The sequence below is a fragment of the Solanum lycopersicum genome, chromosome 5 (genome assembly GCF_036512215.1).
Source record: "Solanum lycopersicum chromosome 5, SLM_r2.1".
NCBI classification, from domain to species: domain Eukaryota; kingdom Viridiplantae; phylum Streptophyta; class Magnoliopsida; order Solanales; family Solanaceae; genus Solanum; species Solanum lycopersicum.
The window spans coordinates 5,726,618-5,736,379 of NC_090804.1; the positions used below are offsets into that span (position 1 = coordinate 5,726,618).

Consider the following 9,762-nt stretch of genomic DNA (forward strand, 5'->3'; position numbering starts at 1 on the left):
CAAGCTCGAGACACTTTATGTTTCGAAGACTGGCAACAACAAGTTGTTCCTATTGAAACAATTAATGAATATCAGGTATAAAGAGGGCACTCCTATTTCTGATCATATTAATGATTTTCAGGGTGTTCTTGACCATCTGTCCGGAATGGGTGTAAAGTTTGATGATGAGATACAGGGACTTTGGCTTCTTAATACTCTGCCAGACTCTTGGGAAACTCTTCGAGTTTCTTTAACTAATTTTACTCCCAGTGGTGTTGTAACCATGGAATATACTAAGAGTGGTGTCTTGAATGAAGAAATGAGAAGAAGATCTCAAGCCTCATCTTCTTTAGCTTCACATTCCGATGTTTTGGTTACTGAAGATAGGGGGAGAAACAAGTCCAGAGGTCAAAATGATAGAGGTAAAAGTAGAAGCAAGTCAAAGTCTAAATACAAGAATACTACATGTGACTATTGCCACAAGAATGGGCATATCATGAAATATTGTTACAAGCACAAGAGAGATATGAGACAACAAAAGAGAGAAGGCGATAATGAAAATCGTGTTGCTGTTGTTGCTAATAATGATCTTCTTGTTTCTTGTGATGAAAATGCCATTAATCTTGTTCGTGATGAGTCTAGCTGGTTTGTGGATTCTGGTGCTACTTCTCATGTCACGCCAAAGAAGGAATTATTTTCTTTTTATACTTCAGGTAATTTTGGAACGTTGAAAATGGGCAATAATCATGAAGTTGAAGTTATTGGCATTGGTACAGTTTGTTTGGAAAGTAACAATGGTTCCAAACTAGTTCTTAATAATGTCAAGCATGCTCCAGATGTTCGCTTGAATTTGATTTCTGTGGGATATCTTGATGATGAGGGTTATGTTAATACACTTGGTGCTGGCCAGTGGAAGCTTACTAGAGGTTTGATGGTTGTGGCCCGTGGTGACAAGTTGTCTAACTTGTATGTATTTCAGGGCTCCATGTCCAGAGACTCAGTAAATTTGGTGGAGAATGATACTTCATCAGAGTTATGGCATAGAAGGCTGAGTCATATGAGCGAGAAGGGGATTGATAGTTTGGCTAAGAAAAATTTGCTTTCTGGAGTGAAACAAGCAAAGTTGAAGAAATGTGTTCATTGCTTAGCCGGTAAACAGAAAAGAGTTTCTTTTCAGAGTCATCCGCCTTCAAGAAAGCTCGATTTGCTGGAGTTGGTACATTCTGATTTGTGTGGTCCTTTTAAAGTAAGATCTCATGGTGGTGCACTTTACTTTGTGACTTTTATTGATGATCATTCTCGCAAACTCTGGGTATTTCCTTTGAAGTCCAAGGATCAAGTACTTGATGTGTTCAAGGGTTTTCAGGCCTTGGTTGAAAGACAAACAGGGAAGACATTGAAATGCATCCGCTCAGATAATGGTGGTGAGTATATTGGTCCTTTTGATAGATATTGCAGAGAGCAGGGTATTAGGCATCAGAAAACTCCTCCAAAGACTCCTCAGTTAAATGGTTTAGCAGAGAGGATGAACAGAACTCTAGTTGAGAGGGTTAGATGTATGCTTTCAGATGCTAAGCTGTCAGATTCCTTTTGGGCAGAAGCACTTAATACTGCTGCTTATGTTATCAATTTATCTCCTGCTGTTGCTTTAGATGGTGATGTCCCTGACAGAGTTTGGACTGGTAAGAATGTTTCTTATGATCATCTTAGAGTCTTTGGGTGTAAAGCCTTTGTACATGTTCCTAAGGATGAAAGGTCAAAGTTGGATGTTAAAACTAGGCAGTGTATCTTCATTGGTTATGGTCAAGATGAATTTGGCTATCGTTTCTATGATCCTGTTGAGAAGAAACTTGTTAGAAGCCGTGATGTTGTGTTCTTTGAAGACCAAACAATTGAAGATTTTGACAAAGCTGACAAGGCTGATTTTCAGACTAGTGAGAGCTTAGTTGATGTTGATCCAGTTCCTTTGACTATTGCACCGGAAGAAAATCTTCATAATGATGAAAATCAAGTTGATAATGAAGATGGTGATCATGTTCAGAATGACCGGCATGATGTTGTTGATGCTCCAGTGCAAGATGATGTGGTTGTCCAACAACCAATTATAGATGCTCCACAGAGTTCTCTCAGACGATCTAGTAGAGAGAGAACTCCTTCATCTCGTTATTCTCCCAATGAGTATGTACTCTTGACTGACGGGGGAGAACCTGAGAGTCTTGATGAGGCCATGGAAAGTGAAGAAAAAGAAAGGTGGTTTGATGCTATGGAAGATGAGATTAAATCCTTGCATGATAATCATACCTTTGATTTGGTTAAGTTACCTAAAGACAGAAAAGCTTTGAAAAACAGGTGGGTTTTTCGGGTGAAACATGAAGATGGTAATCCAGTTCCACGGTACAAAGCTAGATTAGTTGTCAAGGGATTTAATCAGAAAAAAGGAGTTGATTTTGATGAGATATTCTCTCCAGTTGTGAAGATGTCATCCATTCGTGTGGTTCTAGGCTTGGCTGCAAGTCTAGATTTAGAGGTTGAACAAATGGATGTTAAAACTGCTTTCCTCCATGGTGACTTAGATGAAGAAATTTATATGGAGCAACCGGAAGGTTTTGAAGTCAAGGGTAAAGAGAATTATGTTTGCAAATTGAAGAAGAGCTTGTGTGGTTTGAAACAAGCTCCCATGCAGTGGTACAGGAAGTTTGGTTCTTTTATGAGTCAGCAGGGCTTCAAGAAGACTTCTTCAGACCATTGTGTTTTTGTGCAAAAGTTCTCTGATGGTGACTTTATTATTGTGTTGCTTTATGTTGATGACATGCTTGTTGTTGGTCATAATACTTGCAGGATTCAGAAGTTGAAGCAAGAGTTGAGTAAGTCTTTTGCTATGAAAGACTTAGGACCAGCAAGGCAGATTCTTGGCATGCAGATTGTCCGTGATAGAAAGGCCAAGAAATTGGTATTATCACAAGAGAAGTACATTCAGAAAGTACTTCGCAGATTCAACATGGATAAAGCTAAGGTTGTCAGTACACCTTTAGCTATGCACTTCAAATTGAGCACGAAACAGTGTCCTTCTAGTGATGATGAGAAAGAAGATATGAAGAAAGTTCCTTATGCTTCAGCTATTGGTAGTTTTATGTATGCGATGGTTTGTACAAGACCGGATATTGCTTACGTTGTTGGAGTTGTTAGCCGTTTTCTTTCTTTTCCGGGAAAAGAACATTGGAATGCTGTGAAGTGGGTTATGAGATATCTCTGTGGCACTTCTAGTCTGAGTTTGTGTTTTGGTACAGGGAAGCCTATTCTTTGTGGTTATACTGATTCAGACATGGCTGGTGATGTTGATACTCGCAAGTCTACTTCAGGGTACTTGGTTACTTTTGCAGGGGGAGCTGTGTCTTGGCAATCTTGGTTGCAAAAATGTGTTGCTCTATCTACTACAGAAGCTGAGCTTATTGCTATCGTTGAAGCTTGTAAAGAATTGCTTTGGATGAAGAGATTCTTGGGGGAACTTGGTTGTGCTCAAGAGAGGTATGTGCTTTATTGTGACAGTCAAAGTGCTATACATCTTGGCAAGAATTCTATGTTCCATGGTCGGTCTAAACACATTGATGTGAGATACCATTGGTTTCGAGATGTGTTGGATTCTAAGTTGCTTGAGCTTGAAAAGATTCATACAAATGACAATGGTTCCGATATGATGACTAAAGCTTTGCCAAGAGGGAAGTTTGATTGTTGCATGGTCGCCGGGATGGCGGTCTCCTCCACATAGTCGTGAGGGGGAGAATTGTTGGGTTATGGGTCTTTTTTTCCCTTCCTATGTGGATAAATAAAGGCCCAATTTGGACCAACCCATTTTTGCCCATAGGCCCATTCTTATGAGGCAAATATAAACCTATTTAGGGTCTTATTTTCAGATACACAGAGAGAGTTTTTCAGCAGCCAAAAGAGAGAAAAAAGAGAGAAATTCTTAGTAAAAAATTCAGCCATAACAACCAACTTCAAATTGCGATTCCCGCTTCGTTTCTTGTCCGATTGAGCTGATTTTTGGACAGCATATTATATTCATCTCAATCTTTGATTAGGAACTGACAGAGTTGGATTTGGTGGTCTGCAGCTTCAGTTTTGCTGTCGTGAACAGTAGCTGCGAAATTGGTGATTTTGCTCCTTTAATTCTCTAGATTTGGTGCAATCTTATTTTGTTGTTGCTCGTTGTTTGGCACTTGTTTTATGGCCAATTTTGGAGAACAATATTGTAACTCTTGGTGATTATAGTGGAGCTTTTGGTCCCGTGGTTTTTTACTCTTCACATCGAAGGGTTCTCCACGTAAATCTTGGTGTCTTGTGTGATTGGTTTATTATTGTCTTGTTATATTTGTTTGGTTGAATTACTTGCTGCCTTACTATCATATTGCTTGTGGTTGTTTGTTTTCTCTTGGTTCAAATCGAAAAAGGAAAGTATAGACTTGGGTATTCTTCCGCTGTTATCCTGTCAGGCCTTCTTTGTTAGTGCCTTGTCTTTCCCAACATAATTCCCTTTCTCCAGAAATTTCTCTTTTTGTTTTAGTCTTGCGTATCTGGTCATTATTGTCCTAACTGATCTTTTTTCTTGCAAGTTCTCTCAAATGGTTCATCAAAATGACGATAACACACCATTCGTCCGTTTTTCAAATGACGCTAGTTGGGAGTGATATCATGATTAGCGTGCCATATGGTTCTGCTGTGAGAGGGCGCTAGTGTTACGAACAGTGGAAGAGAAGACTTTTGCCTTTTATGCTCATTTGGTTGAGTTTGAGTGGCTCCCTCTAACTAAGGCTCCCCCAGATGCCCGCTCTACTTGGGTGAGGGAATTCTATTCCATCCTCCCCATCGTATGTTTGGAGGACCCTTACCTGGTCATTCGTGTTTGGGGAGTCGACATTCCCCTGAACACCACTACTATTAATGAGGTGATGGAGGTGCCAGAGGTCCCAAACCTGGAGTACAAGGCCAAAAGAAAAGAGATGGATCTCGAGTGGCTGCGGGATACTATTGTAGATCCGGCGAAATGGGAACAACTTAAATAGGCTACGGAAGTGGAATTCACTAGTGTTTTCTGGTCACCGGATGTTAAGAGATGGGTGCACCTGGTATCTAGGAGGATTCGCCTATCGGGCAATCGCACAAATGTTACACTTTCCCAAGCCTTGGTGGTATAGTGTGCTATAAAGGGTATCCAACTGAACAGGGGCACTAATTATTTCCGAGTGAACGATGTTCTACCGAGGCAACAAGAAAACATTTTTCCTTCCTGGTCTTATCTCTTCCCTTTTCAAGCGGGTAGGAGTGTTGTTACTTGATGCTGATGAGGTACTCCTTATGGATCACCCCCATTCACCCCCTTTTAGTTTGGAAGTGTTCTACTTCTATGGCCAGGAGAAGGAGACGAGAAAAACTAGTAGTAGTAGCGCGACTGCTGGTTCAGACGGTGAGGACCCTCAAAGGTGCACGGGTCGGGATAGACTTGGATACGATATAGAAGAAGATGGGGAATGTATATGATAACTTCACTCCATTTCCTCCTAGCACTACCCTCGAGGTAGAGGTTCCCCGTGGCCAGTTACGCTAAGAGAGGAGGAAAGGCGTGGAGAGTGATTGCCAGATGGCCCGGATCTGGAAGACCATTAAGGACATCTTTACTTGTGTTGCCCCGGGATAGGAGATTCCCCAGATTGACCCGAAGGACTTCTCACAGTTTCTCATGATGAACGAGGCATACGCAGGCTTGGAGCGCTCCAAGGAAATGAAATCTGATGTGGACACCACCTAGTCTTAGAGTTCATGATTTGCTTTTTTTTTCTTATGGAATTTTAGAACAACTTGTTTTTATCTTTACTCTTTTTGATAGTTCTTACTTTTGTAGCACATAGATTTTTGCTTTTGGCTGTCTGGGGGAGCTCGCTTTTTAATTACTAATCCATTTAGTTACTAATGTTGTTGAACACTGGTTTGGAAGTTGCAGGATTCGGTTCAGATCCATTTCAGGTTGACATTTGGAAACATGGAAGAACAGGAAAACATTGGCGAGGTTCTACCCCTCTCTGTGATAGTTATCATGATTGTGATAAGTTAAACTAAGATTATTCTACCCCTCTCTGTGATATTTATCATGATTGTGATAAGTTAAACTAAGTAATGTTCATGTTTTAGAAATAAGAAATGTGATAACTCACAAAATTTCTCTTTTATCTTTGGTTGTCCTTTTTTTTGTGTAAATTATTCTAGATCGCTTGTAATTGTGTAATACTATATTTTTATATTAAGATTGTGTGTAATTGAATAATACTATACTTTTATATATTAGGATTGTTTGTAATTGTGTAAATACTATACTTTTATATATTAGAATTGTTTGACGTAATTGAATAATACTATAATTTTATATATTAGGATTGCTAATCATTGAATATTACTATACTTTTATATATTCGGATTGTTTGTAATTAGATAATACTATACTTTTATATATTTGGATTGTTTGTAATTAAATAATATTATACTTTTATATATTCGGATTGTTTGTAATTAAATTGTAACAACCTGTTTAGTCGGCTCGAGCAGTAGAATCATTTTTGATAAAAACTGACTGGGTCGACGGATTACGCTACGGACCGTCAAGGTCATGACGGACCGTGATGGACTCTGTCGTCCCACACTTGTGTAATTTCTTTTGCTTCTCTCCTCATTACCCTCGATGACAGGTAGGACGAACCGTCATAGGCACGACGGTCCGTCGAGCGTCTTCGTTCCAAAACACTTCAACTCTGAAATCTGGGTACTGGGATCGACTTTCTGAACTTCACGACGGAACTGCAGGACGGACCGTTATATAAACGACGGACCGTCACAAGTTACGTAACCTCACTATCGAAATTAACTCTCTAAACGTTGTGACAGACCTGCAAGACGGACCGTCGTAGATACGACGGACCGTCACAAGTTGCGTAACCTCACTATCGAAATTAACTCTCTGAACGTTGTGACGGACCTGCAGGATGGACCGTCATAGATACGACGGACCGTCACAAGATGCGTAACCCCGACTTGGTCAGATATCCGCTAAAAGTTTAAATGGGTATTTTGGACTATTCATGATTATAGTTATGAAATTAGTGGGGTAAGTTTAATAATTTATTTACTTGGGGGTTAAAGAAGATAATAAGGAAATAAATAGTGGGTTACTTTTATCATAATGGATTATATGATAATTAGGGTAAAAGAAAAAGAATCTGGAGAAGAAAAATAAAAAGAACAGAGAGGGAGAACGAGCGAGAAAGAGAGAACGAAGAGGACAGCAAAGGCATTGGGAAAGTAGCTTGCTTGATCACGATTCTTCGGTGGAGGTAGGTTATGGTTTATTTCTATGTGATAGGTAAACTCTAAATAGCGATTGATATGTATTGGGTGGTATTGTAAAGTCTTCTATATGCTTGATTGTGTGTTTGTATGTTGTGATTGTGTAATTGTGGTGGATTAGAATGATGAGACTGTTGAATCTTCAATCTTAAATCCTCTCTATTAAGATGACGCCTTGACATAAAGAAGACTTGATGAAAATAAAATAATGAGATAATGGATCAGAGTGTCACGTTCCGACACGATAACATTGGATCGGAGTGTCACGTTCCGACACGGTATTATATGGGATCGGAGTGTCACGTTCCGACACGATAATAATAAAGAGAATGAATCTTGAATTATGTTAATATACTCAAATTCGAAGAATCTATTTCCCAAATGAGTATGGTGTGGAGGCTTGAGTCCTCATAGGTGTGCTTGGTGTTGTTGCCAATGGTTCTTGTACTTGTTTATTGCCACCTGTTAAGTGTTATGGTTGATTTTATATTATTATTCAGTATATATTGCTTTATATTTTGAGTTGGTCGATGATACCTACTCAGTACGTGTTCCTTGTACTGACCCCTACTTGTAATTTTCTTCTTTGTTATTAATGGAGTGCAGCAAGCGTGCCACCGACTTCGACTCGTCCTCAGATCTAGCCAGTCTTCAGCACATCAGAATTCAGGGTGAGCAATTATTCCTAGCTCGTGCTGGATTCTCTCCTTCACGTCTTGATGTCTTGAAGTTCGGACATGGACCATCTTTTTACTATTTTTAGCTTCTTAAATACTCTTAGATTTAGAAATTTGAGGATAGATGTTCTTGGTGTGATGACTTCCAGATTTTGGGGATAATAATTGATAAACTTTAGAAGCTTATTTATTTGGTTATATTGATAAGTTTTGGGTCTTCCCCATTATATTTTGTTCATTATGGTTGAAATAATGGTAAATGTTGGGGTTTAGATTAGTTGGTTCGCTCACCTAGGAGGATAAGTGTGGGTGCCACTCGCGGCTCGTTTTGGGTCTTGACATAAATATTATTATACTTTCATATATTCGGATTGTTTGTAATTAAATAATACTATACTTTTATATATTCGGATTGTTTGTAATTAAATAATACTATACTTTTATATATTAGGATTGTTTGACGTAATTGAATAATACTATAATTTTATATATTAGGATTGCTAATCATTGAATATTACTATACTTTTATATGTTCGGATTGTTTGTCATTGAATAATACTATATTTTTATATTGAGAAACATAACATTGAATTTGTAAATCTATTTTTGAAAAATGCAAATTTAACCATTACACTCATTATTATATAAGTAAAAAAGTCAAATTATAAGAGTGCCATAAATGAAATTTGACATTTGAAAAGTTAAATGAGAATTTATTTTTAAAAATTTATATATATAGAAGAACTCTCCCATAGTTTTGCCATTGCTTGAGTTTAATAGATCAAATTTTTGGCACTCAAAAAGAAAATGTCTCTCATCTCACAAACTCTTTTGATTTTTCTATTTCTCATTATTGGAACAGGTAAATTACATTTTTATTTATTTTATTTTTTTAAATTTGTTTGGCCTATTTTGCTCTATACATAATTTTAAATGTTAAAAGAATTTTTGAATTTTATGCTCTAAAATTAAAAATGTATCAACATTTCTCGTATATGTATATAGGTTCAATGGCGGTAGCAAGCAAAAATGCAACACCTTGCTTGACATATTTGGGCCCATGTGGTGGAAGTTGTGACCAAAAATGTTGTGATGACAAATGTATTAAGAGTTTCCAGGGTCAAAATCCATATTCTATTTGTCAGTTACTACCTGGAAATCCAGGTCGTTTATGTAATTGTTACCATGATTGTTAATTAATTAGAGTTTCAAGATTAATGAAATGGGACTAATCATATATGATTATGTCATTTATGTTTAATTATTGTTGGTGGTTTTTGATGTTATGGATTAAATATGTTATTGAGCTATGAGAAAAGTCTTATTTATGTTATTCGTTAAAAAATTTAACTCGCTTATGTCATTTTCGTTTGAGAAATTGTCGATCTATACCATTGTTTGTTAACGGAAATGATAAGCCAAATTTTTTATAGGGGATATTAGATAGATGAGTCTATGTGTCAAACGGAAAATTTCAAATTCAAGCCATATTCATTTTTGAAAAATAATTTTACCAATAAGGTGGCCGAATAATATTTGACCAAGAGTAGAAAACGGTAATGTGAAATAGGAATTGTTTTCAAGTAATAAATAATGGCATGGATGAATCTTATTTCTAGCAGAAAATACATAGATTCCTTGAATTTTAAAAAAATGGTATATGCGATTCTTTTCTCAAAACTAAACCCATTGGATATTTGAGCATTTTCTCTTGTTT

The 9,762-nt window shown here is 37.5% G+C and overlaps 1 long non-coding RNA gene across 1 annotated transcript; it reads left to right on the forward strand.

The window, feature by feature from the left end:
• Nucleotides 1-8,745: 8,745 nt before the first annotated feature.
• On the forward strand, nucleotides 8,746-9,306 carry LOC109120320 (uncharacterized). Its single transcript, XR_002027775.3, has 2 exons — nucleotides 8,746-8,907; nucleotides 9,051-9,306. It is a non-coding gene; the product is annotated as an uncharacterized lncRNA (long non-coding RNA).
• Nucleotides 9,307-9,762: the final 456 nt, after the last annotated feature.